The following is a 27,951-nucleotide window of genomic DNA, read 5'->3' as shown; positions in this document are numbered from 1 at the left end:
GTTGGTAGACAGGTCAGGCTTCTTGAAGTGGCCTTTGTCCCTAAGACCCAGCGATGAAAAGGAGCCAGTTATGTAAGGAATAGGATCATGCCATCCTGGGGAGCTGGTATAGCAAATGCACCAGCCCTGAGGCAGGAAAACACTTGGCTGCCTGAAACAGAAGGAAGGCCACTGTATCTGCATTGGTTGTAGTTAGCGGTTGGATTGGTAGTTTGAGGTCGCATCAGAGAAGTAGAAAGTGATCGGATTATGGAGGGCCTTCTAGGGCACAGAAAAATGTTTGAATTTTATCCCAAAGATGGTCAACAAATTCAGCCCATTTCCTTTTTGCTACGTGACACAGACTCCATAGCTTTGGGGGAGCCTTTCTGAGCCTTGGAACCACTTCTTGGCCCTCAAGGCTGCTTGTGGGCTTGGAGAATGGGGACTTGGAGAATAGGGCACCATCCTCTGGACTCACAGTGTGGTCCATGATTGGCAATGTCAGCATCCCCTGGCGGTTTTCTAGAAATGCAGAGTCCCAGGCCCCACTCCAGACCTACCGAATCAGAGTCTTTGAGGGTGGGGCACAGGAATCTGTATTTTTTTTTTAAAGTTCTCCAAGAGATGCTTATGCACACTTAAGTTTGAGAAGCATTGTTCTAGAGTACATTTGGGCAGATTTCCACAAGAGTTGGAGCTCTGCTCTCTGGAGATGAATGGAAACTTTTCATGGGCATCTATAGGATGTTCTCAGCCACTGAGGGTGCCAGCTCACTAGGGTTGGGTACTAGTGCCAGGTTGAAAATTCTACTAAAAACTTGCAAAACTCTCTGGCCACTGCACATCTTTGGTGTTGATGGCAGTTTGGCATAAGAGAGATTCTTGGTTAAAACCTCTTTTTAATCAGGAAGCTTAAAGGAAAAGCTAATAGATTAGGTTATTTAGAATAAGTGTGTTCTGTTCAAAAAGACAGGCTTCAAGGTGGAAGGAATTTGGAGAGGATTGGTTACTGTTCTGACCTTGCAGATGAAGAGACTGGAATCCTGAGATGTTAAATGGCTCTTCTGGGGCCACGTGATTGATGACAATACTGAGTCCAGAACTCAGGCTTCTCAACTTTAAACTCTGACCGTTGCGATATATGTTCTTTATTGGTGGAAATATCTTCACGATTATTGCTCCTTATGTAATTTTCATAAGCATTTTTAGAATAAAACAGAATTATTTTGGAGGAAAAAATCATGATCTCTTACTAGTTTTTACGTTCATTATATTTTTAAAATAACTTATTTTAAAATAATTATTATTTAGAATTTTTATGTTTTTTCACCATCTGGAAAAGATTATTACTTAATAGGAATGGTACATTTATCCATGTAAGATTTGTGTTAAAACAGCTTATTGTTACCTGAATACTTTATAATGGGATGTGATATTTTTGTAATGCTAAAATGTTTAAAATATTTGGCACAAATTTCACAATACATAACCACCTTTCAGTGGACGTGTTGAAGTAATTGGCAAATGTATCTTTCTAAACAGTATTTCCGGTTCATACTTGACAGCATCACACTTGATGTATTGACATAGTCTCGCTTGAGCGGTGTTTTCCCCTAGCTCTAGAATCTATGTCTGTCTTGGTGTTTTCAAGTTTAAGGAAGTGGTGGTTTTAGAAGTTACATCTTAGTTATGTGTAAAAAAATATTTTTATGTTGCAGTGTCCCAGGAGCTTCTGCTGACAATCCCAGTTTCCGAACGAAACATTTCGGCAATGGTGAGGGCTTCGGTCCCTTCTCTGATTTGCTGTCAACCATGAACGGATGGATGTGATGCCTGCTAGCCCACAGGGTGAGTGAATGTTTGCGATCATTCGTCTGAAAATTCACAAGACAGAAAGTCCATCCAGGACAGTTGCCCACGGAGGATGAAAGATTCTCATTCTGAAAGAAGGGACAAACTCTGTCATTGTTTGCTGGTATAACCTTTTCAGAGAATTCCTACAATGATCTGAGGATTTATAAAAGGCATCGTGGGACACAGGAGAACTTTGCTTGTTTGTTTTAATCATGCTCTGAAGGTTAGGCTATCTGAACTATGGACCACATGCACAATTGAATTGAGTAATTGCTGTTTTGGTCCCATTACAACTTGGTGAAAACATGAGCCACCATGAAATAAGACTATAATTACTTCATTTTGAATTTTAGGGGAAATTTAAGTCTGATTTGTTCATGGAGAGAGTCCCATCCCAAGCTTTCATATGATTAGGGCTCCTTAAGAAAGCCAAAATGTTGGAAACTTTAGATTCTCAAAGGTTTTTTTTGAAAGACTTCTGGGCGTTCATTTTTTAAAATTACAATTTACTTTATCAGGTTATTCATTGACTTTTGGGGGGGATTAGAAGGGACATGATGATATTTTCCTCTTACATGTGTTTTCCATATTTGATAGCATCTGTCCCAATCCCCAGCCATCAGTGGCTCTCTGTAGTCATGGACACTGTGACTTTCCATTATCAGAGACAATGATTGGTTGAGGCCAGGTGTTTTGGGTGAAAACTCTGACATCATTCAATGGGAGCTTTGTCATAGAATGAGGTCAATTTCATGGAGAACCATATAGTTTCAGGGTTTTGTGTTGAATGGCATTTAATGGTAAGAGCCACTGGCACGAACCCACCTTGTTAGTCTTTGAAACAGATTCCGTGTACTGGAGGGAAATGGAGGGAAGCAGGAAGAGCACTATGGGAGACCTAATAGTTACCTGATATTGGGCAAATCAGTCTTTCTGTTTTTTGATTTCCTATATTTTTAAAAACAAAGCATGTAGGTTAGAGAATCCTATCCTGTCAGTACTATCTAGGCCCTAGAAATTATATTTAGATCCCCTGGGTGTAGAAATGGGACAGCTGAAGCCCAGCAAGTCCAACTGGGATGTCTGAGTCCCTGGGGTTGGTCAGGACTGGACCTTGGTTATTTGTGCCTCAAGCAGTGGTTCTTTCTAGCTTATCTCAGTTGCACAGATTAAGACGCCTAGCACCCATTCAGCTTAGTAAACCTCTTCTGAGGATAAGTGTCTAAGACACTGTTACGCATTCAACTACTTGGCCAGATTTTTAAAGATTTTATAGCTAGAGGTCATCTTAACAAATCCCTCCCATTTCATAGATTAAAAACTATGTTAGTTTTAATGTCCATAGAAACTATGTCCTTAGTGAAGCAACTAGCCCCAATATTAGAGACCAGATGATCCTCAAAGAAACTATTGGCTCTAAAATTCACTTCCATTTAGGGTATTTTGGTAACTATACACACTTATACTGTGTATTCCTTTCTGCTGGAGCTAGAGGTAGAGAAAAAAATCCAGTCTTCTATCTTCCTTGTAGTATTCTCTTCCCTTATTGTCAAGAAATAATGCCAAGTGTAAACAATGACACATGAGGCAAAGATGTCCACAGTGAAAAGAGATAGTTAATGAAGTCATGGAATTTCAGTGCTGTTAGAGATCTTCAGTCATTTTACTGGGTGGTCTTGGGCAAGTCCTTTGGTTCCTTCACCTATGTGAACTTCTGAGATTTTCCATTGCTGTGCAGCTACGATAGACTTTTGTGAATGGTCTGTAGATGAGTGAACGCATAGCACATGTTAAGAAAATTTATGTCTTTGGGGATCCAGGTAGTGTTGAGAACAAAGCCTTGGGTCTGTCTTATACACACACGAGAATTCATAGAAGTGGTTGGAATTCTGAAGGTATTAAAATAGCAACAAACTTGGGTTTTTGGTTACCTGTCATCTCTGTCTTCAGTATTGAGAGCGTCTGACTCAATCTCACTGTAAGAAAATTGATATATGAAATTTAACAAAACCACATGAATGGATTTGTTGAAGACTTGGCTCATTTTATTCATTAATTTCAATTAGGTGAAGCCCACTATCTGAAAAATCAATCTGAATAACTATAATGAAAATGATATCTCTTTTGAAAAAAATGTACTGTTAGGCCCCGTTAAAAATACTGGTTTTTTTTCCGAAATAAGGAAGTGCTTTGTATTTATCAGACTGTAATAAACTTCCCTTTGTTGTATTTTTAGCAGAAGATAGAGGTATCTGAAATCCTGTGAGCTGGAGCATGCGTTCTGGTTTGCTGTGCTCCTCCCAGTCTTTCCTCAAGGCACACTTGCAGAGCTCGCTCAGAGGACTCATTCCCTCCCTCTGTGATGCAGTGACTGGCTTTCCGTGCATTATGCATCTGAGAGCTAGTTAGTCCTTCCGTTGTCAAAAATTTATTCACAGTCCTGTGCCTTTTAGAACTTTACAGTTTATTGAGTAACCAAAAGAAGCACCAATTAATTGTTACAGCTGATAATTTGGAGTCTTTAGGCCTGAAATAAACTCTAATTCTGAGTGAAGCGTTTCATGGTAAGTGTCCTCATGGTAGCACAGGGTCAGAGGCACAAGGGTAGGCAGCCAGAACAACAAATCGCCTCACTCAAATGCAAGGAAATGAAACCGCGAGATAAAAGGTTTGCACAAATAGATCATTATGGCAAATTTTTTAAGGTCAGAAAATGGGTAATGTACTTGATTGATGCTGGTGATAACCATGCCTGCATGATAAATTAACTTAGGGGCAGGATACTGAGAAGAGAAGGGCTGAGCACTTCACTTCTCCCTTTGCGCCGTAGTTCTTTAATGCCACTGTTCACCAGGAGGGACTCAGAGTTGGCTTTTGCCGCAGTGTGAAGCTTCAGTTGATACTGGTACCTACAGGATGCACATCACGGGACTCCAAGAGTGCAGCGTGGCTACGTCTGCTGCATATTTAATAGGCAGTTAGCCACAATGTTATTAATAAATGTGATAATAGCAGTCTGGATTTGCATAGAGTTTTCCTGAGAAGACTTGACTAGAGATAGCAAATACGCTGGCTTGTGTATCAGTCTCTGCTTTGGCATTGCATTGTCCCTGCCGGTCAGTTGTCCCTTGCTGGTGGATCTGGTGGAAGGGCATTGCATCATGTGACATGATTGTGTGTTATTTGCCCATCATTTTTTCCCCCTTGTTTGCCCACAGTTCCTCTTTTGATCTCTCTCACAATCAAATTCTTAGCTTTTGACTTATTAGTAAGAGATAAAAATATGGGAAAATGGATCCTTCTCACTTAAGACTTAGCAAGGGGCTACTTTTTGTCTGGGAGTCCCTTGCTTTTTAAAATAAAACTCAAGAATGTAGATTATTTTTTTGTCATTGGTTTCGGGGTGGGTGGTGGTTGGTGCAGCTTCTGGGAGAAGCTGGGTGCAGCTGGCAGGTACTTTGGGACGGGACGCTGGCCCTGTCTGGGCTGCCTTGTGCTGCAGCCTGTCAGTGGGCCAGGCCACTTTGTTGTGCTTAGAAACTTCCAGTCCCTGAAATTTTGACTTTGAAAAGTAATTTTAACAATTTAATAAACTACATAATATGTTTTATAAGCCGGAGCGAATGATCTTAAGTATTTTGGTCTCTTTCATAACACAATGAACCTAATATCGGTAAAAATACAGATCTTCACTCACACCATAAAGAGAGGCTAGATTTAATAAGCAGTTATGAGTGCTGGCAGCTGCCTATCAGATTGTCTCACTCCGGCTCCCGCATGCGAAGACAGTGTCAACTTACATTTTGTCTCTGAAGTATTTTCGAGGCGTTTATTTTGCCTTTCTCTCCAGTTCCTAACCTAATGCAAGTAATGTCATTGGCTGAATATTTTCCACATAGCTAATTGGCGAGGGGCCAAGGTGGAAACCATTGTCTGGCTTGATGAAGATGAGAAATTAACATGACATTTACATGGACGTAATGGAATATGTTAGTAATGTAGTCATTCTGGATGGTGAGAGAGGATGTCCATCCTTTCTGCCCATGAGCAGCAAGAGGAGCTCTGAAGATGATGAAAGAACCTCCGTGCCCCCTACCAACTCCCCAGCACCACACAGCAGTGGCCAGCCCATCCCTAGTCAAATTTACTTCAGACAGAAGTGTAAGACAAACTAATGAATTATTCCATTTGCCAATTAAAAAAGAAAATCCACCAAATACTATTGTAAGATTAAATTCCCATTAGAAGATTGCATTTAATTCGGAAGCTATAACATTGTTTTAATGAATTCTGTTGGAGGTGACAGTTTATGTGAGATAAATTTATATGGTGTAGGTAGAAATAAATTCATTGGATAATGTTAAACATGTTACTTCATATACATTAGCTGTGAAATTTATTTCTTCTCTAGTTATGTCCCTAAGGAGGTAGAGTCAGAGGGAAAAACATATCTTCAAAGAAAGAACCCTTTTTGTCCTTTCAGATATTTGCTCTAAAACAGCCTTTTCTCACTTTTATTAAAAAAAAAAAATCTGTTAAAGTTCTGCATTAACTGAATTTATGATTCTTGGTATATGCTATTTATAAAATTGAATATAGGTTTTATGATATAGGAAATTAGTCTAGGAATGCGAATATGATCCAACTTTGTAATAAAGGTAATCTGCATTTATATTGCAGATATTTTCCATTCCTCTCTAAGCCCCTTATGGGATTATACACACATTTTTCTGGACATACAAATTCACTGTAAACTTTTAATGTATTGGGCAGGCTTTTGTTCACATGACACCTACACAAAGCATCCAACCCTTTGCCTAAATCAAGAGTGGCAAACATTCTTGACACACTTTTGATTTTATAGTTTCTCTTTTCCCTGCCTGTTCCTGTGCCCCTGGCAGACATTATTAGTTGATCACATTTTTTTTCGTCTGCTGAGTGTGGATGTAGCCTCAGAATTGTTCCACCTAAATTCTTGTGGACAAGCTTACAGATTCACTGTTTGTGAGAGTATGGCCAACCAAATATATAAGGCAAGTGGCTTTTGGGCAATCTTTGGAGTTTGTGTTTGTATACCCAATATCTCCCCCCGTAACTGGCAGACAGTGGTAAGACAGTCCATGTTTGTTACATTAATGAAAGAATGTTACACATGTAGAATTTTGGCAGTGATCAGGTTGTATAGTGATTAGATTTTGACAACCTGTATGTGCCATATTTGTCTGATTTGTTAGGTAGTTTATTTTCTACCCTTCAACTGGTTTTGGTATTATGTGTGTGAAACATTATAGTTTCGTGATTTTTTTTTTTTTTCTGATTTTTGTAACTTTGGAAAAGACACGAAAGAAACTATCCTCACTCTCTTTTTTTCCTGTGCATCAGCTGAGGCTCTAACACAGCAAGGAAGTGGTGATGTGAGAACCAAACCCAGACTTTCACTCTCCCCGGGCAGTTTCCTTCTCAAAAGGAGAGGCGCACACATGCCAGGTGCTGACTGGTGCAGGGCAAGTTTCTTACAATTTCCTTTTGTGCATTAATCTTGGTATGTATCAATACACCGAAGCAAGCTGTACCAGGGAAGAAGGCATTCAGCTATTACATTTCAGTGACATCTTCCGTGATGTAAAATTCTAGGAACTTAACTACATTGCATGTTGTTTTTGAAAATACTCTGTTCTCTGTTAACTTGGTTCAAGTAATGCACAGAAACTTAAGAGAAGAAAATTTCCATTCAGTTGATATGTAGGTTGCTGAGCTGCCTGTTGAGAATTGCCATCATTTTAATTGCTTCTTAGAGAAAAATGAGTAATCAGCGCATTTAAACTATCATCTAGTTAATGTACATTTTTTTTTAAAATAAAGAAAAGAAATTTATTTCTTACAGTTCTGGAGGCTGGAAAGTCCAATATCAAGGTCTGGCATCTGAGGAGAGCCTCCTGGCTGGATCCTCCTGTGGAGGAAGGCAAAAGGATGAGAGAGCAGTTAATATACAATTTAATATCATTTCAATGTGTCATCTATTGTTATTTGTGCTGGTCACGGTAAGCAGAGCTCTGGGAAGTGATTGTGGGTGAGCATGTGAATTGTTGACCCCTTGGCCCGTATTCACAGGATGACATGGTTGACCTTGGTCAAGGATGACAAAATCAGCATGCTCCTGTCATGGCCTGTTCTGATGGTGGCTCTTAGATTTTTCTCTACACAGTATTCTGTGTAGCTTCAACCAGGTGATTGGAATAGGCTCATAAAATGAAATGTTTTTGTGCCTCCTATGTTCTATGAGATTTTCAGTAATGTTTGCAACATATCATCATAGGAGCTTTCATAAGACACTGCATTTTCCTCCACTGGTTTAAGTCTCACATTGGTCATCTCATTTAATCCTAACAGCATCTTTCTGTTCTGGATATGATTATTCTGGTTTTGCCATTGAGAAGACAGAGGCTCAGGGTGCAAGTCACCTGCTCAGGATCATATGGCAAGAGTTAGAGGTGGTTAGGGATGGGGAGGAGGAAAAAAAGAGAGAGAAGCAGGTTTTACCCCTATTTCGGCTAATTTCAAAGCCTTTGTCTTAACCACGAGGACATGCCACCTCCTCATCTTTGAATAGGTTCTATGGTTACTGAAGTTCCTTTTATTTGATTCAGGCAGAGAAGATCTTGTAGTTTATACTTGTCTTTTCTTGTCTTTATGAAAGAAATGGACTCTAACTCATTTAAAACTGCAGCTTCATCCACAGATAGGATTTTCATGGAGCCAGTGATACCAAAGGGAATGGCTTCTTCCAAACATTGTTTCCAAGAGATTCCTCACCTCTTCGCCTTGTCCTCAGTCTAAAAATCTTCCAGAATCATGGCATGGGGCTCAGCATTGCATGTTTCCTTTGGGCTTCCTCTAAAGTAAGGATGCTCCCAGAGGTGACAGCTCACAGAGTCCCTAACATCAGAACCGATGAATTTTCTTCCTGGACCTCAGGAGCAGAACTGCATAAGAACAGCAGGCCAGCTGCTCACAAGAGTCCGTGCGGGAGGGGGAAACCTTAACTACTGGGCATCTGTGGCCAGGGTGAGAGTAAGGCAGTGGGAAGGTCAAGTCCTGGCACTTTGTCAGGTCACTTAGGCCCCTTGTCTATGGACTGCAGGGATTTCTGCCCTTCCGGAATGGACTTTCAGGCCAGATGGCCAGGAGAGGCTAGTTTCAAATATGCTCTGTGTGATTTTTTTTTTTTTAATACAACATGTATTAATACATTGAGTTATTATTAAGGGAACTTGTTTCTCCATATTTTTAAAAGTTGCATATTGAGTTATAGAAGGGTAAAATGACACGTCATTTGCGATTTCCTTTACAAAGCTTCACAAAAGAAGAAAGGAAAAAAATGGGCCAGAATCTTGATAATTCTAGATTATCAACGGTGATAGGTATAAGGGGGTTTGTTATACTATCTCCTCTTCTTTTTACTATTTTGACCACTTTTATCATAAAAAAGGGGTGTGGGGGGATGAGGGTCTTATCTAGCTCACTGTCCAGTCTAGTGGTTGGTAAACCAATCACAGGGTAGAACCAGGTCTCTGTACCCCTATCTTCTACCCCACCTTGCTGGTCCTCAGCTGCTGGTGCAATTTAATTGATGTGGGGTTTTAGGACAAGGAGATGCTAACCTAATCAGCCAAGAGTTAAAGTGATTTTCTGGAGAATACAGCTTATAGGCTTGAGCCTGACATACAAGCGCTCCCTAACTAACCTGTAAACTGATGGCAGCTGTCATAATTGAGTATATGTGACATACCAGGGGCTACAATACATGTGTTAGAGACTTTTCTCTCTCATCCTCCTGTGGGCAGTGTTTGGAGGGGAATAGGGGAGACCTGAACCCAAGGCCCATCAGATTTTCCTCTCCTCTACCTCCAAGTCCTTGGGGCTGTGTTTTTCAAAGTGTGATCCCGGGACTGCCTGGGAAGTGTGTTCAGTACAGATTTCTGGGCCCACACCCAGACACAGGCCCATAGCCTGGTTAAGGAGAGCTTGGTCTCTGAATTAGAGTGGATGGTCAGGTCCCAGCCCCAGGTCTCACTGATAGTATAACCCTGGCCAAGTCACACCTGCTTCGAAGCCTCATTTCCTCATCTGCTAAATGCAAGCAATGATAGCATCCCCCTCAATGGCTGTGAAAAGTTCTTTGTACAGTGTTTGGTACCTTGTGAGCGCTAGGTATATGCTGTTTACAACTGTATTTTAACATATTTGGGACATTTACCAATACCCTGATATAACCAGGGGTATTGAGATGTAGCAAGGAATGCTCCAGGTGGCACTATTTGGTGGATAAAATTTAAACCTTATATATCTTAGAAATGTGCCTTTTGTAATTGTTAAAAACATTTAAAAAAAATCAGTATTAGAGTTTTTACATAGATGTTTGAAAAAGAATTCTGTCATCAAAGTGTATGAGGCTTGACAAGTGTAAATATGCAGTTAGACAGTTTCAAGAAACGTGTATTATTTACTGATCAATGTGCTATCTCCTTCGGAGCCATTACACTCAGTCATTTCCTGTCAATCTCTCCACGCTGTTATAATCAGACTATGGATATGCATATTAAAATATAAGAAAGTTATTGTGCATGTGTGGTGGCAGCTTTTTAATTGTTAATAATGTTGCTGCTTTAAAAAGGTATCAGGATGGTTTACTCTTAGGATGGTGAATAGTCTGCAGAATTGCATGGAAAATTAGGGGGAACCAAAACCCGGGCTGGTAGAAAAATGAGGCCTGAATGGTACTGATCGGTGGGTGTCTGTGCTTCTAGCCGGTGCCCCAGTTACAAAAAATGAACTTTTTATCTGGTCCTGGTGCTGGGTACGTGGAGGTAGGTTTCTTATGCTCTTTTTTCTCTACTACTGTGCTTTTTGGAAAACTTTTGTAATTAAAAAACCCAAAGTTTGTGTCTATGTGTGATGGTGGGAGGCTAGTCTAACTTCTCTGTCTATATCAGAGATCAGCAAACCTTTTCTGTAAAGAGCCAGGTAGTAAATATTTTAGGCTTCGGGAGCCACCGGGTCTGTTAAAACTATTAACCTCTGTCACCTGTGTTGTCCTGGTGTGAAAGCAGCCTTCTGTGCAGAAACGAATGGGCGTGTCTACATTCCAGTAAAATTTATTTACAGACACTGAAATTCGAATTTCACATAATTTTCACGTCTCACTAAGTAGTAGTAGTTTCATTTTTCCCCATCCCCTTTAAGAGTAAAAACTATTCTTAGCTCACTGGTGGCAAAGTTGGATTTGGCCCACGGGCCTGTAGTTTGCCAAGCCCTAGTCTAGAAGAAGATTCTGAAGCGGCGGCAAGGATTCGCTCTTTGTTCTAGCTCTCTGGTGGTTCAGCTCGATCACTTGCTCTTTGGATTCGAATGAAATAATAATGTCATCAGCTTTTATTTCATGCTCATCTTGAGATAAACCGCTCTGTGTAATTATTTCTTGATTTAGAGTGAAATTTAGAGAGCCCCCCGCTTCCTTTATTTAATACAAGAGAAATATTAAATATATAACTAGAAGTAGAAGTTAGGCTTGGGGTGAAAAATGAAGTGAAAGGGAAAATAAGTCATAGAGGAAAAACAGACTTGGAAAAATGACAGATTTATATTTTCTTCAGAACCAGTGTTTTCTAAAATGTCTATCTCACCAGTGGAATTTCAGATGAATTTTCTAGGAGACAGCCATGAACATTTTTTAAAATTTAAGAGTTATGTATTATTTTTAATATAGATGATATATATTAAATGTGTAGCAAAAATAGAATTAGCACATCAAGTCTGGTTTCTCAGATCATATTGCTTAAGTGCAACATTAATAAAAATTTGAGAAGTTTAAGAAAAAATATAAGAATTATTGTACAAGTAGTACTTGGGCACAGCACAACTCTTAGAGATGGTATTGAATGATTAGAAGCAGGAAATTTTCTTCTAAATGTCCCTTAATTTATCACGAGGCAAGAGTAGAGACCAGGAGACATGTTATGTGTGTCCGTTGATTTTGTCTAAAGAAATCTCTGGAGGACAAGAATGATCAGGAGTGCATGTGAGCTCTCTGGAGAGAGGATGCTTCAGCCAGCATTCTCCTTCCCCTCTTTGCTGGAGATTTTAAATTTTTATGTTGTAAACAGGTGGGGGAAGTTGAGGCAGGGGGAAACATGGGGAAGAGTGACTCTGTGGAGTGGGGCATTTTCGTAAAATGAAGGCCAGGATAGAAAACAGCATTGTTTTCAGTGAGGAAAGATAGGTGAGCAAGAAGGTTTGTGGACACAGTTCTCAAGGCATCCTTGTAGTACAGGATGGTGGAAACCTGAGCAAGAAAGGGAAGCGAAAAGGATGTCTTTCAAGAAAGATACGAAGAATAGTCTAGAGGCATATTTCTTTATCAAGTATTGTGATAAAACTGACTTGGACGTGAAGAAGAGTTTCTGCTTGTCAGCAAGCCAGGTGTCATGAACCAAGGTATTGTTATTTCACTTGAAGAATAAACATCCAGAAAAGATGAACCCCTAAGATGCACATGTCATGATTTCACATAAATATCCGTTATAATAAAAAAAGGAAGTGGGAGAGAGACGATGACAAAGGCAGAATTATGTTGGAAGTTTTGCAAATTGTTTATCTTTTTTTGTTAAATGGAAAATAAATGTATTCCAGGATCCAGGGCTAAGACATAATGCCTTTAATATGTAATCAACAACTAAGTGTGGTGATTAAGAACACAGGATGTTGACCAGACAATTTGGGTTTGAATCCTGGTTCTGCCACTTACTAACAGTATAGTTGGGTAAGTCACATCTCTCTGTGCCTCAGTTTTTTCGTCTTTAACATGTAACTACTAATGGCACCTAACTCATAGGTGATTGTGGGATTAAATGAGTTAGTACACATACAGCATTAGAAAAGAGTTGGCACATAGTAAATTTTCAGTAAGTAATAGCTGGTTATTGGCCCTTAAGCTTGCCCTAAATAAAATATGCGGTTTGTGATGATTGCGATGCATTTGCTGTTCTCTCTCTAGGGTGTGCAGGATGTGAATGGTATGTATACGTGCATGTGTATCTATGTATCGTTCTAACATCCGTCATACACATTCAAAGACTCCTGGACATTCTGTGTTCAAAGGAAGGGTGAAGATAGTACTTACCACCCCATGTATCTTCTGCCTTGACAGAATTGCTGTTACATGGACATCCAGGCTGTATTTGAATAACTCTGGGGATGGCGAACTTTTATCCTTGAGGAAACCCATTAGGTGTTTGACCAACTGTTAGGGCTACGAAATTCTTTCTTACCTGGGACTCAAATTTGCCACCCAGGGGCTTCCCACTTAATAATTAGGTTTAGTACCTTGGGATTCTATAGAACCCATATGTGTCAATATGACAACCTATGAAAGATTTCAGGACAGTTAACAGGTCCTTCTGAGCCTTCTCCAGGCTAAAAATCCCTTGCTCCTTCAGCTGTTCCTGTTTTGCTTTGGTTTTGAGTGTCCTGTGACCATCTTGGTTGGTTCCTACAGCACCGGTACCATAGAGGCGTCTTTTGTGTATATGCCCACATTTATATATAATTCTCTTAAAGGTACCTCTTTCTGACAAAACTATTTTTATCATTTGGAAATGAACATTTTGACTGTTCTTAACCCACTTCCTAAAATTCCAAATCTGGGAAGCTGGCATGTAAAGAATCATAAATCTTCCCTTAAAAGTCAGTGTGCTAGAATAGGCCTCTTTTTGTTTCAAGCCAGGTACTGTGTAGAAGTAATAGTAGTATTAATAGCTATGGTTCTGGTACCTGCAGTAGCAGCTTACTGGGTGTCAGATACTGTACTCAATGCTTGGGGAGCAGTAGATCATTTAATCCTCACGATTGTGAGCCTGTTACTATTTTTATTACTATTTTCGGATGATGAAAGCAGTGCTAGGGCAAAGTTGAAGACTTGGGTCAGAAAGGCTCAAGAGGAGGATTTTTTGGTAAATATAACCAGGATTATTTGTCTGTATATCCTTAATCCATATAATTTGTCTGTTCTGCCCAAGAGATTGTGTGGTTTATGGTCTCCTTTGCTTTATCCTTTGTTTTAATGCACATACATTGTACAAGTAACATAAAAATTACCCCCTCCCCTTTTTGGGCTAGTCTACTTTTATTCTTTTGGAACAGTTCAAACTAATTATTTTTGAAGATATTTTTATTCTCAGTGTGCTGGAGCGCGCACACACACACACACACACACACAGACATTGGGGATGGTATACTTCATTTTCTTTCAGCTTTCCCCAAGTGACTCCCCTTCCCCCCTCTTTCCAACAAGATTCACAGAGAGGAAGCCAATCACAATGTTACTGGGCATGGGTATCTTGAGGGATGGCTGGGTGCCTTCTCTGAGACTTAACACATTTCCTGAACATGGAGCCTCACCATGGCAACAGCCATGTCACACGACACATTGGTGACACATGTAAGGTGCTGCCACAACTCATCCCAGGTTGAATGTCTGTGATTCATTGTTTCCACTGACACAGTGACTACTGTAACTTGCAGTTGGAAGGTTCTCTGGTTTTCAGTGCCATTAATGCATACTGACTCCCATGGCGAATGGAGGGCTCAGGGAAGGGAAGTGTAAATAAATAAGTGTGCGCTGTAAACATTGCCTTCATTAGCTTTGCAGAGAAATACTTGTTCATCAGTCAACCTCCTTGCTACTCGCATTCTTCTTTTTTTAAGCATATTTTGTTGGTAACACCTTGGAAGCCTGAAAGTGATTTTTATTTTTAATCATAGTTGTACCCATTTCCACTTGGCAAACTTCACAAGAGAGAGTTCACAGTGGCCCCTTTTTAGTATTTATTTATATTCTTCGCATGTAGCAGATTTATTGATGAAGGCATGATGCTGGGAATATTTTTTTTCTCATTGTGAAATATAATGAATACTGTACATAAATCAGATGGTGGTATTATGGATCCATTGCTCATGTAGGGGCCTGAAGGTTATATTATTTCAGGGGACTTTTCTAGAGGTCCAAGATGGGTAGTATTTTAACATATTTTAATTTTTTGAGTGATTCAGTGAGTGATTAAAAAACTAGATGTGGAATCTGGAATACATTAAAGAGATGTCAAGGACAGACGGGTTTTGATTTGTAGCCTAATGAAATGTTTTGCCAACTTTTAAAGATTTTTTTGAGAGAAGAACTTTAACCATTTGCTTGTGTTTCTGGCATGGTAAGGTTATTCCTGTTTCTGTTACATGATGAATCCAAAGTGAAAATGGGATAATTTTTAATTAGCAAAATTATAAAACCATTTGCAGCCAAATGTTTCTTGTCTTGTATAAACTGTGAGGTTTCACATTTTACTTTAATCATTTTAGGAAATTTCATTCTGAAGATATATTTCAGTTGGTACTTTATGTATGGATACAAATCCTCAATACTAGAAATTACCTTGTAATATACTTTTCCGATGTCACTTGAATAATCTGATGGGATTCCAGTCCTGTGCATTTCCTGTGTCTATTTTGTAGGTGTCATGGTTACGTTGGTTGGATGTAGCACTAATATTCAGTCCAGTATTATGAGTGCAAGGCTAAAACATCATAAGACAAAGTATTAGAGGGCTAGAAATGTTTCCTTAACTTTATGTTATATGGTTTTATACAGTTCAGTGTTGGATTTGTTGAGGTTACCTATGTCATTATCTGAATCAAAATGTTATATTTTTACTTTATACTATAAATATATGAATGGAGAGTTATTTTTAAATATATTTTATTAAGGAAATGAGAATAATGAGCCAAGTCATGGCAGCCTACACATAATTCCCAGACTTTTCATTTTATGATGCTTCAATTGCATTTGATTATGAGAGTTTTACAGTTTCTGGGGGCTCATTAGAACTATACTTGGAAATGAAAGAATTCTATGGAAATGAGAAGGGATTTAAGTGTTCAGAATTTGAGGATCTACCTAGAGTGGGACACTTTCAGCCCCTTGAACTTTTTTATACTTAATAGGTAGTTGGGAGGCATGCAGCATTTGTGCTGTTTCTGTTGGATCCTCTGGAGGGCGCTGTGTTACGCCGCCACAGTGCACCCATCGTTACGGAAAGAAAGATGGTGGAAATCGCCAGAGGAAGCTACATCCTCAACTTTAGCTCATGGCTCTGGTGATAACACAAAGGCTCTCCTCTTTAGTCCTTTGCCTTTGAAAACCATAGGTGTCTCTTACCAAGACCAAGAGGGAAAATGAGATAAGTGTCAATAAATTTCCTTCAGACAGAGTAATTTCTCAATCAAACAGATTCTTAAAGCTTAGGCTTCCTGGGGAATATCATAGACCTAATCACTTATTATTAAAGTGTGAATAAGAACAAAGGACGGGAACCTTAATTTAAGAACAAACACATAAAAATTTGATTAATGAGTGCCAGTTTTGTCTAGAATTTAAGAAGGCAATTACAGTTTTGGAGGGGAAACCATGTACATTATATAGGAATCCCTTAGAACTCCGTCTAGATCTGGTAAAGACCTTGCACATAAAAACAAATACAGCCAACCCCAACAATATTGATAGTTTTCTAAATTAGAATCAGATAAGAATTTCTTTTCTTTTCTACAGGACATGGCACCGTGATCTCCTAGAATTGTACTTTCCGATACTGAGCGCTGGCTATCTGTGACTGCTAGGCACATGGCGTGTGGCTGTGGCTAGTCTGAACTCAGAGGGCCTAAGTGTGAGATACACGCTGGATTTCAAAGACATTGATTACTTGTTGAAATAAGATTTTGGATATATTGCGTTAAATGAAAATATCATTAAAATTGAGTTTATCTGTTTCTTTTCGTCTTAATGTGGCTACTGGAAAATTTAAAATCACATATGTGGCTCACTTTATGTTTCTGTTGGGCAGCTCTGTTATAGAATGTATCAGTTTCATGTTTCTAAAATCAGGGATCTTCAAGAATTATTTTCCATAAAAAGGGGTTCAAAGATTGCTGAAAGTGAAGAAAACACTTGACTGATTTATTTTTTTATGAAAAGAGAACACGAGACAGAATACTTTCTCAATTAATTCCTTTCGTCCGTGATAAATGCAGCATAGCAATAAATATTCCCTCATGGATTATAATCTGATTGTGAGAAAACTTTCAGTCATTTCCCTGGTATGCACCTCTTACTGACATATCTAGTTGAAGAGTCCGTTAGCACACTACTAATGTTTGTCATAGAATGCTGTCAGATAATGTTTTTTTAAAAGTTGGGTTGTGTTTTGTCACGTAGATCTGTGCATCTCAAACTGCAATGTGCACGCCATTAGGACTTTGTCGGCGTAGTCAGGGTCTCCCCAGATCATAGAATAATTGACTCTGGTGTATCTCCCTGAAGGGGCGTTATTTTTCCTTGAATATTTTGGTAGGAAAATATATTGTTTTTACGTTTTAAATGGCCAACTTTATGTTGGCATATAATGCAAGACTTTGAATGTTTACAGTGACACTTCCTGCTTACTTAGGTCTCCTTTGATTTGTGCTTCCAGACCCTTCCTTCCTCATGAATTGACATGTACCTCCTCCCTTCCCCTCCCATTTCCATTATGGTATATTTTGGTAGAAATGTTTGAGACCAAACTTAGTTTCTATGCTAATCATTACCTTTAAAAAAAAAAAAATCATAGCTGCTACTTCCATAGAGCATTTGAATAGATTTGGTCATCTCAGCCAGCTTAATAAAAATGCTGGGCGTTCCTTGCGTGGGATAGGAAACTGTAGGAAGGCACTAAGGCAGCATACCAGAGTGGGGAAAGGTCTTGGGTTAGGGTGGTGACGCTGGGAAGGGAAGTGGGGGGCAGGTCAGGTGGAGTAAGAGCTGTAGTGAAGGCTGGAAGAGGGTGGGGGCTGCCTGCAGGTGGGAGCCATGCCATAGGTAAAAGAAAATTATGACTTCAAATGTGAATGTGCCTGATACAGAGGGTGGCATTGTGATTAACAGAGATGGGAAACTTGATGAGGAAGATTTCCATGGGCAGGGAGTGTAAACTGTTGAATTTAGTTTGGAATTTGGAGGACAGGGTCAGAAATCTGTCTAGAAATACCCAGGTGCCTGTCATAATTTACCTTTCTTCAGAAACCTTTTCACTGTCTTCTCTTGATCACATTTATTCAGGAGTGGTTGTACTCCAGTATTCCTCTGTTCTAGGTCTCTGTTGGCCAATTAAATATGATTTAAGTTTTTTACTGTTTCATGGTAAATGATACCATACTTAAGCACTAGAGGGAAAAACCGCGAATTCTCTGGCTATCTTGGAACAATCAAAATGAACATTTTAGTTTATTTCCTTCTAGTCTTTTCTGGATGCAGAATTCAAATAAATATATAGTTGCAATTATCTTGTACTTACAACTTTGTATCCCACTTTCTTTTCCTAACATAACTGTTTTCATATTACCTTTTATTAACTGTATAATAGATCATCCAGTCATTGCACAGATATATTAGGTGCCTACTCTGTGCCAGGGCTTGTTCAAGGTCTTTGAGATGACATTTCCTACCTGTGTAGAAGCTTACTAATTGATGACCCTTTTTATCCATGAGGGCACCATCACTATTTGACACATAACAGTTCTTTTTGTGTGCCATATCTTGCAGGGTATTTAGCATTCCTGATGCCCTTCCTGCCCCCACAAGCAGTGCCTACCACCATCCTCCCCCCACTCCCTAGTTGAGTAGTACTGGTTTAAACTATAATTTGGTTAACTACTTTCCTTCCATTAGACATTTAGTTTGGTTTCTTTTGTTCTTTTTCTTTCATTTGATGGTGGGTGGGGAGGTGGTGGGCAGCTCTACATCAGTTGCATCTAATGACTGCCATTTCATTGTAGAATGGGGTCCTCAGCTTATGGGTGATATTCCATGAAACTTTGTTACTTTTGAGAAGGTTCTGCCCAATTTTGGGATAATATTTTGACAGTGCTTGTAGGAAGGACATAGGACAAGCAGAGCCACTTCTGAATAAGATCTCAAGTAGGAAATTTTTGTTTCTCCCTCTTAGTTTCTTCATTTTTTTTTCCCCACTTCTATCCTATCCACTGGCTCCAAAGGTGAAGTATATTTTGAGGGAGTATAGGGAAGCACAGTAGTGGAGAGTGTTTGAAGGCCCACGATTCAGAGTCTCGCTTCAAGTCCTAATTCTGCCACTTCCTAGCTGTGTGTCCTTGGGTAAGGCATTTCACCTGGTTGCATCTCTTTTTCGTCTTTCTCTGTTATATAATAGTACAAACCTCAGAAAGATCTTGTGAGATTAAATGAGCTACGCATGTGAAGTTATTCTGGTACCTAAAATGGAGACCCACATTTGTCTAACAGAGGATAGTGACCATGAGCCCAGTCTCTGGTGCCAGGCTCTGGGTTCGAATCTTGACTAAATTATTTATTAGCTGTCTGACCCTTTCATAAGTTATTTTGCCACACTGAGCCTTGGTTTCCCCGTCTGAAAAGTTAAATTTTTAAAGATTCCTCTTCTTATGTGATCATGAGGACTAATTGAGGGTATCCTGAGGGCGATGCCTGCATGTGCCAGCCTCGGAGCTGACGGTGGCCCCGGGGAGTTGGAGTGCGTGGGGTTGTGCACACTCGTCCTTGCTTCTGTCTTCTCACTTTGGGGATGGGGGACAACTAGAGTTTCCATCTACACATTTTTCTAACATTTATAATTGAAATTAACAAAATACCTCATTTTGAGCAAAATGGTGAACTTTTGTGTCCTCCTTATTTGTTTGCGGGACTTGGGCTTCCTGTTGGGGTTCTGGGCTGGTTTCAAAGTCCCAGATGCTGAGTAGACTAGGAAGATGTCTTCCGTGCAGTTTGGCATCCTTTACTTCACTGGATTGAAATAGCAAGTAGAACCAACACTCAAAATGTTACTTGAAGAATGTAATTTAAAATGAGGTGTAGGGAAAAAAAGGGGGAAAGCATTTGATTTCACATACTTTTCAAACTTCTGCTGAATGCTCTTGGACCAACATGATTTTTCTTTTTTTTTTCGGTCAGTCACTTGTATATGGTTTGTACTGAGTGTATATTGGGTATGAACAGTTCTCTCTCTTCCATCTCTAAAGTCCAAATCTTTATTCCCTATCAAAAATAATGTACCACACTTAAATGAAGGAATTCATATAATCCAGGGTGAGAGTGATCTTGTGGTGGTAAAAACAAAACCCCTAACAAAAAGTATGCCCTCTGCAAAATAAGTATTCCATACTTGTAACTCCTCCCCCAGCAAAAATACGACCCTAAAGGCAGTGAAGCACACACTACATAATGAAAAACAATAAAACCTACCTTCTAGCATGTACTTTTAGTGACTCACTGACTTCATAATAAAATGTAAATGTAATTACATTTGTGCATCTTCTACCATTAGGCAAACTGTAGGAAGAAGTAAAGGAAAACTCTCCAGATAGGGTTGTACAACAAATTCATATAAATCTTTAAACTTGGGAGTCACCTGTGTTATGCTGTGGCGTCTTTCTTGGGCTGGTCAGATGGAACCACTTTGAGTCATCAGAATGTGTTTTTTTTTTTTTTTTTTTTTCATTTTGTTCACCTGACAGCTTGGTAGAGCCGCATCTGTGTGCTGTGCTCTAAGGATTCATCCCACGATATTGATGACTCATAAAGTAGCAGAGGAACCAAAACGTGTTGGGGCCTCGAAGGGTATGGCTTTAAGAGTGGATTGTCTCACTTTGACTTTTTTTTCTTTTCTGTCACTTGAGTATTGCAACTTGTATGTCTGCTGTAAACATAAACTTAGCCTAGTTCCCATCTGGGTGGAAAAGAATGGAACGTTGCAGTAGTTTTGCCTAAAAGTAAGGCCCTGCAGTTGTTCTGAGTCCTATGTGGAAAAGGCTAGCAGATGTATACTCAGAATGTCCATAATCTGCTCTGGGTAATTATTGGTGGGACATAACATTTTTGTGTTATATTGGGTACAAGAGAAAAATCTTAAAAATGTGACATAGTATTGTCATTGGTAAACCTCAGTCATTTCTCCCTATTCTTTTTTTTTCAGAATACTTATTAAGGTTTGTAATTATATATATGTTTATTCCATGTAAGTGTTGCCCTTTGGGCTGTAAACTTCAGAAGAGCACAGACCATGTCACTTTTTTTAACTATACATCACCTGGCACACAGTCACATTCAGTAAATAGTTATCGATTCAGTGTTTTGTCGGAGCAAAGAAATAGAATTATAATAATAATAGCCAACATATATTTAATGTTTGAATGTAACAGATTCTTTATGAAATGCTATCCGGGATTCTACCACTTGAACCTTCCACAATTCTTTAGGCGATCACTCTTCACTAACCCATTGTAGAAGTAGGAAACTGAGGCTTAGGAAGGTTAAGAGTCATGTGGCTGTGAGTACCTTTGAATCCAAGTTCTGTCTGCCTGAGAAGCTTATGCCATTCAACACCAGCTCATAGGCTGAGCAGTTGCAGTTCATGAGATATTTGTTCAGCAGTTCGTCTCTCTGCAATATTTAGAGTTGCCTAGATATCTAAGAAAACCCATCAGGGTTTGACTATAGTCCTTAAGAAATAAGAATTACTTATAAATAATAACAATAATCGTAATATAATTTTCTTTACTGTCTATTAGGTATTCTGCTAAGCTCTTTGTGCTAACTCCTTGTATCTTTATAATATCTCTATAAGGCGGGTGCTTTTGCTATTCCTGTTTTACAGATGAGGAAAACTGAGGCTCAGAAAGGTTAAAAAGATGTTAAATAGCCACAGTCACACAGGGAGACTACAGGAGAGAGCAAATTACTAAAATTACTTTAGAGCTTCTTTTGAAGGGCAGTAGGAGCTGGAGACTTAAAATATCCTTTTTTACATCTTATGAATATTTAATTTTTATTAATCTGTAATATTTTGAATCAGGAGGCAGTGGGAAAGAGAGGGAGAGAGAGATCACCAGGGCTGTGAGTTTGCAGAGTTCACAGATTGCCCCACGTGAGGCCAGTTCTGTCCTGCGGACAGGATGCTGCCCACAGGTGTTGCTGTGAATTTTATCTGCAGGTGTAAGATCACAGAACATGCAGGGATGTGGATAAACCAGTACATATCATGCCTGTGCAAAATCCACTTGGGGGAACTGATATTTGAGAAAGTTCCAGTGAAAAATCTGGCTTTCAGTTGATTTTGGTCTGCAGCTTTTATGGTTGTTATCTCTCTGGCTTTCAATTTTGGCTTTTTACTTCTTTTTCTCTTTCATTACATTCAGCCAGAGAATAGATATTCTAATATGATAATCAAAGCCCAGTTAAAATTTTATAATTACTAATAGGTAATTAATCTGAATTTCAGTGTGTGCTAAGTCACTTAGTAGATGTTATTTTCTTCATCATGGTCCCCTTTGGATCCCAGGAATGACTCAAGAAATTTGCTTCTTTCCTCAATTAAAATGCAAACAATTTTGCCATTGTTTCTTTGAGGAGGGACCAGCTTTACAAGAAGGTGACTTAGAAAGGGGATGGTTTTCTGGGAAAGAGATTAAACTATAGAATGGTCCTAACTGTGTGTTTTAAATAATGCTGACATATTTTGTTGATGCTGGCTATTTTATTTGATTGCTATCCGTTCTGAAGTCTTCCCCTCCTTTTTCCTTCTTTGAAATCTGTTGGTTACTATGGAAACAGTGTTGTTTTGGGTTTGGGTGGAGCTGTATCCACAAATGCAGTATAAAGTCATTTATAAAATGGGTTAATATTTATTCTGGCTGGGCATATACGGAACTTGATGTAATGATAATCATGATCACACACGCAGAATAAATTTACACTTTTATTGTTATTTTCTTAGTTGGTCTGAATGTGTGCCATTTTGCTTGGAACGCAGTGTCATTTCCTCTCTGATTTGGATATTGCCATTTACAAGCCAACACCCAGCGGTAGTGGAATTGCTCTGAGTTGTAAGTGCTCCACAGGCCTCAAACCTCCCTGGGCCCACGTCTTCATTCGGGAGAGCGATTCCTGGGATATGGTTTGCGTCCTGCTCAAGCTTGGGGCTGCTCCTTTTTTCGCTTTCAGATCTTCAGTAACGTGGAATCATCTGGTTCCTCCCCTATTGCATTGATGCTTATGTCAGCAGTGAAGTGTTGTTCTTAAGCACCTCCCGTGATTCAGAATGTGGTCATGAGAGTGTGGTGAAAGATTAAGGACCAGTGTGACTTGTCCAGGCCCCAGGTGGAGGACAAGGAAAGGGTAGGGATTTTGGACAGCCTGAAGATGGAATTAGTGGAAATGATGAACGGGTAGGTGAATGGAATCCTTGTAGAAAGGTTAAAGGAATCGAAACTATTTAACATACAGAGGAGAAGCCTGGGAGGGGTTGGGGGGAGAGAAGGGGGTGTGGTTTTAATATCATTGTACATAAGAGAAGTGATTATAAGGAAGGGGCTGTTCACCCTTCCCTACTGTAAAGATGTAACATTAGGGAGGTGTCAACTGTGGAGGAGCAGGTGAGGTCCCTGTGTGATGTGAGCACAAGCAAGAGTCTTTTACAGGTGGCCAGACTCTGGAACAGGACAGTCACCACCGAAGAGAAATGTTGGAGCCCTCACCATCATGTCAATCATACATACATAAGATAGGCATTTGGTGGCTGGTTTGCCGATCCCGTTGGAAGCCAAACAATAACTTAGATGACTTGATGGAAATTCCTTACAGACTCTTGAGTTCATATTTGTTGTATTATGTTATTATTGCTGAATTTTTGAAATTCATTTTTTCAAATGTTTTGGCAGATATTTTTAACTCTCCAAGAATGAACACAGGAATATATAAAATTTGCTCCTCTATGGATTAAAAATTGTACCTGATAAGGATTGTTGGAGTGACCTGGTATCTTGATCTTAAATTTAGCAATTCTGTGTCCCTTTATAAATAGAGTTGGATCTACTTTTCAAAGTCCATTCAATTCAGAAAAGTTTTAGCAGCTCAGGGATAGACTTGTAACATATTAGAGTCCAAGGAGCCTTAGAAATTTTCAAGATTGGTGGTTCTCAAAGCATGGTCCCTATACTACAGTGTGAGCCTCACCTGGAAACTTGATAGGCATGCGAATTCTTGGGTCTTATCCCAGACCTACAGAATCAGAAACTGAAAGAGAGATCCAGCAATCTTTGTTTTAACAAATCTTTCAGTATGAGAATCACTGGTCTCCACCTTCCTTCATTTACTTAGAACATTAGCATAGTAATATAAAGTTTTGGGCTAATTGGCAGGCTGTGTCATTGTTGCCATGGCGACCAATTAACCTAGCACAGGGAAAAGAAAGTTTTATAGCCACAGGCCACCCCCAACTGTCTTATGAAGATATTTTCTTCCATTAATAGAAGAGCTGCTATAACATTGCTCAGGACACACCTTGAGCAAGAATGAGGAGGAAGCTCTGTGATAAAGGACTGCCATCTCTCAAGATAGTGTATTAAAATAATTTTCATCAGTCATTCCTTTTTGGAAGGATTCCATTTGTCCATCCACCCACTCACCTTCCCAAGTATCCTTCTGTCAACTTGTCCGTCCATCCATCTATCCATCCATTCACCCAACAGTTCTTTAGTGATGTCCTACTTTGTTCCAGGTACTGTGTAGTGAATGGAGCAGAAAGAATAGAGTTATCATCCTCTCATATTATTGGTATATATATTTTTCTTTTTTTTAAACTTGTACCATCTGTGGTGCCCAAAGCCCAAGTACTCAGTCACCTCCTTGACATTTGGTTTTTTCTTTCCTTTTGTATTTTTGGCCTTGGGCTGGCTCTCCAACCCACTGACTTCTCCTGCAATAACATGGGTTTTCTCATTGAAGCTAAGTGTTCATTAAATTGTGAAGACAAACAAACAAATGTATCCAAGGATAAGTACCACTTGAGAAGCACAAATGTCATCATTCCTTGCATCGTCTCTGTGTTTGAGTGCCTACCTGTCTCTGGTGTGGAATTACGTGGTGAGGAAAGGGAAGACACAAACCCCTGCCCTAGTAGTACCCTTTGTGACCTTCCAGATGGTCGGATGTATCTTTTTACTTTCTCCCAGTAGACTCAGGGTGGGGCTCACGTACCCACACTCCCTGCTGACTCAGCGGCAGACTCTGTGTCCATTGTCTTGTGGTGTTTTCTGCACCCACCCCCCAAGCTATTTTCTCAATGGAAAAGGAAGGAAAAAAAAAATTCCCCTGAAAACAATCCAATCCCGATCAGATTCGCATAGCATAATAAATGCTTGTTTGGACATTGCTTGGACTGTCATTTTAGCAAGAATCTTCTGTTTGATTAAATAGCTTCTCTGTTATGTATTGAACAAAATGAAATGTATGTCATAACAGATATAACTAGATGATGACAACTTTTCTTGACTGTGAATTTCATTAAAGATATACATTTGTGTTGTATCCCTTTGAATGACAGAAGTTGACAAATAGCTGGGGAAAGTTGTTTTCTAGGGAAAAGTTAGCAGCTCGCCTGTTCAGATTTTTCCCAGTCCCAAGATAAAAATAAGGGCAAGGCAGGAAAGCAGGAGGGGCTGGGAGCCATCCAGTGGGGCTTGGTAGTGGAGAGAATGCAGGTTAACCACTCTCGAAAGGTCTGGGGCAGGCTTAGGATGAGCTGGCTTCTGTTTTTTACTGGTGACTATGCAAACTTTGTTGTCAGGTTTATAAATGTTTAGTTTTACCTGCCCAACATGTTGCTTAGATGGATGGAAGGATGAATGTGTTCATTTTATTCAGTCGTTGAGCGCCTACACTGTGCTAAAACAACAGTGAGGGAAATCAGGTATAGCTCTGCCCTCGTGGAGCATTGCATGAATAAATGTACGATTTAAATGCCATCCTCAATGACATAAAACAGAAGCTGTGGGACCTGCATGAACTTAGGTCTCACAAGGCGGGCTCTGGCGTTGGGCTGCTTGGGTTAGACCATGTACTAGCTATCCCATCTTAGGCAAACTCCCTAAGCACCCAGTGCCCCAGTCTGCCCATCTGCTGAGTGGAGATAGTGTTTGTATCCACTTGATAGCATTGTTATGACGAAGATGATGACAATTCTAGCCTGGCCTTCTTCTGAGTACTTATGTATTACTCACTGGATCTGTACATGATAGAAAACCTTAGGAGGTAGGTACCGTTGATCCTGTTTTACAGATGAGGAAACTGAGGTTTCGATGTAAAATAACCCCTTTGGGGTCATGTAAGGAGAAAAAGGGCAATATGGAGATTGGACTTAAGGCAGGCTGGTTTCACAGCCTTGCCTAGTGCCCTGCTTGCCACAAAGTCAGTCCTCTGTAAGTGCCACCCTGGTAATGCCTTACCAAGGGGTCAGGCTTCCCCAGGCTGAGGTCAGGGAGGCCACCTTGGGGTGAAGAGGGTAGAGCAGAAGCAGAATTGGTTCCAGGCACTGTGTATGGAGAGGGGCCAGTTGTGAGAGAGCCAAGGGGTCGGGGGGTGGCATTGTCTGGCTTCTTGATTTCCCAACTTCCAGGAGCCAAGGGCATCCTGGCCCCATTCAGTTCCCAGAAGAGTCCAAGGATGGAACCGTAGTCATTTGGCCTGTGATTCACCTTCCCCCTCTCCCAGGAGAGCATCTGACATGGGGTTGGGGGACTTTCAGGAGGTGTCCCTGGGGCCCTCTTTGGAGGTTGCTGGCTTTGGCAGTTAGCAGAGAGAGCCCCATGCTTGGGGGAGCAGAGCCTTCCCTGAGGGTACCGATCACCTGCTCCCGGCTCCTAGACCTGTGACAATCACCTTGTCTTCTAAACAACATACCCATTCATGGCGTGATAAACCCCACGCCCCAGCCTTTGTGGAAATGGATGCCTGACGCCACCTCTAAGTACTGCGCAGGCTGGAGCCGCTTTGCCAGTACTTCTCCTTGCCATCCTCAGTCCTTCCACTGTTACAAAACATGTGCCCCTGTAGGGCCTGTTCTTGGTTCTAGACTTTGCCCTTCCAGATCAATCACAGCCAGAGAGAGCCTCAAGGAGATGGTTAATTGGATAGAGTTGTGTTCAGGGGTCAAGACACAATAATGACAGTCACCCTTTGTGGCCACTTCTGTGCTTTCTTCTGACGGTGCCTTTCATCCAGGGATCCCAAAGCATTTTACAGGCATTAATTGAAAGTCCAGCACCCCTGCGAGGTAGGGGTTATTATCCTCGTATCTCGTGGGGGGGAGCCCAGCCCCGAGAAGCTCGGCATCACCATTCACGTCAGGCCCTTGGGAGAAACTGTCACCCATGGCTCCGGAGCATGGGACGTGTTCCCTGCCAGCCTGTCCTGCCTGGGGCCCTGACTTGTCCCAAACCCACAGCCACATGTCACGTGTGAGCTATCTCTTTCAGAGGTGACCTGTAGGTGGACGTTTTCCTCCATGGTGAGTTCTGAGGTCTGAAACTGACCGAGTCACAGAGAGAGGAGAGGCTTCCCAGCCGGGGGCACAGAGCCATGAGAGGAAGCTCAGGGTTAAATCAGGTGCTGGACTTCCTTTCAAGTGAAAGTGCACAGTAAGTTGATTTATTTGGGGACTAGGAGGTGGTTTATAAATGGTACTGGGGCGGAAGAGCATTGGCATTGGAGAGGAGACTGGGGGTGACCCGCCTGCGAGGGCAACGTCAGCAGTAAACTCCAGTCAGCGGTATATATGTGGCAGTCCTTAATTTGGACCAGATGAAGCTACACAGCACACAAATAAAAAACACGTTGTAGGTGGTGGCTGGTTTGAATTTTCCTTCGTTGGATGACTGTGGAATACAGTGGAACTAAATGGAATGTATTCTAAGTCCAGATTTCTAACGCAGACGAAACGATTTCCCTCTCGTATATTAACTGAATTTTAAATCCTACGGAGGATTCGGCTGGAGACACTCAGTGAAATTGCAACTTTACACGAACAGCTTCTGACTTAGTAAATTCTGTTCTAGAAAGTTGAGTAGTGACTGGAGCTCCCCATGTCGTTGGCCCATGGTGGAGACGTGATTCCGTGAGGCCTGTGCCCCTCTGAAGAAGCCTCGAGC

The 27,951-nt window shown here is 40.4% G+C and overlaps 1 protein-coding gene across 2 annotated transcripts in view; it reads left to right on the top strand.

Moving 5' to 3' along the window:
* Positions 1 to 27,951, top strand: part of FOXP1 (forkhead box P1) — a 566,277-nt gene that overhangs the window by 84,385 nt on the left and 453,941 nt on the right. For both annotated transcript variants that reach the window (XM_069476045.1, XM_069476044.1), the window contains exon 3: positions 1,701 to 1,830. The gene's annotated coding sequence lies outside the window, so the exon portion shown is untranslated. The remainder of the gene's footprint in view (positions 1 to 1,700; positions 1,831 to 27,951) is intronic.

This window comes from Eulemur rufifrons, chromosome 7 (assembly GCF_041146395.1).
Source record: "Eulemur rufifrons isolate Redbay chromosome 7, OSU_ERuf_1, whole genome shotgun sequence".
NCBI lineage: Eukaryota > Metazoa > Chordata > Mammalia > Primates > Lemuridae > Eulemur > Eulemur rufifrons.
Note: the sequence above shows the minus strand (reverse complement) of the source record. Positions and strands in the feature narration are given on the sequence as shown.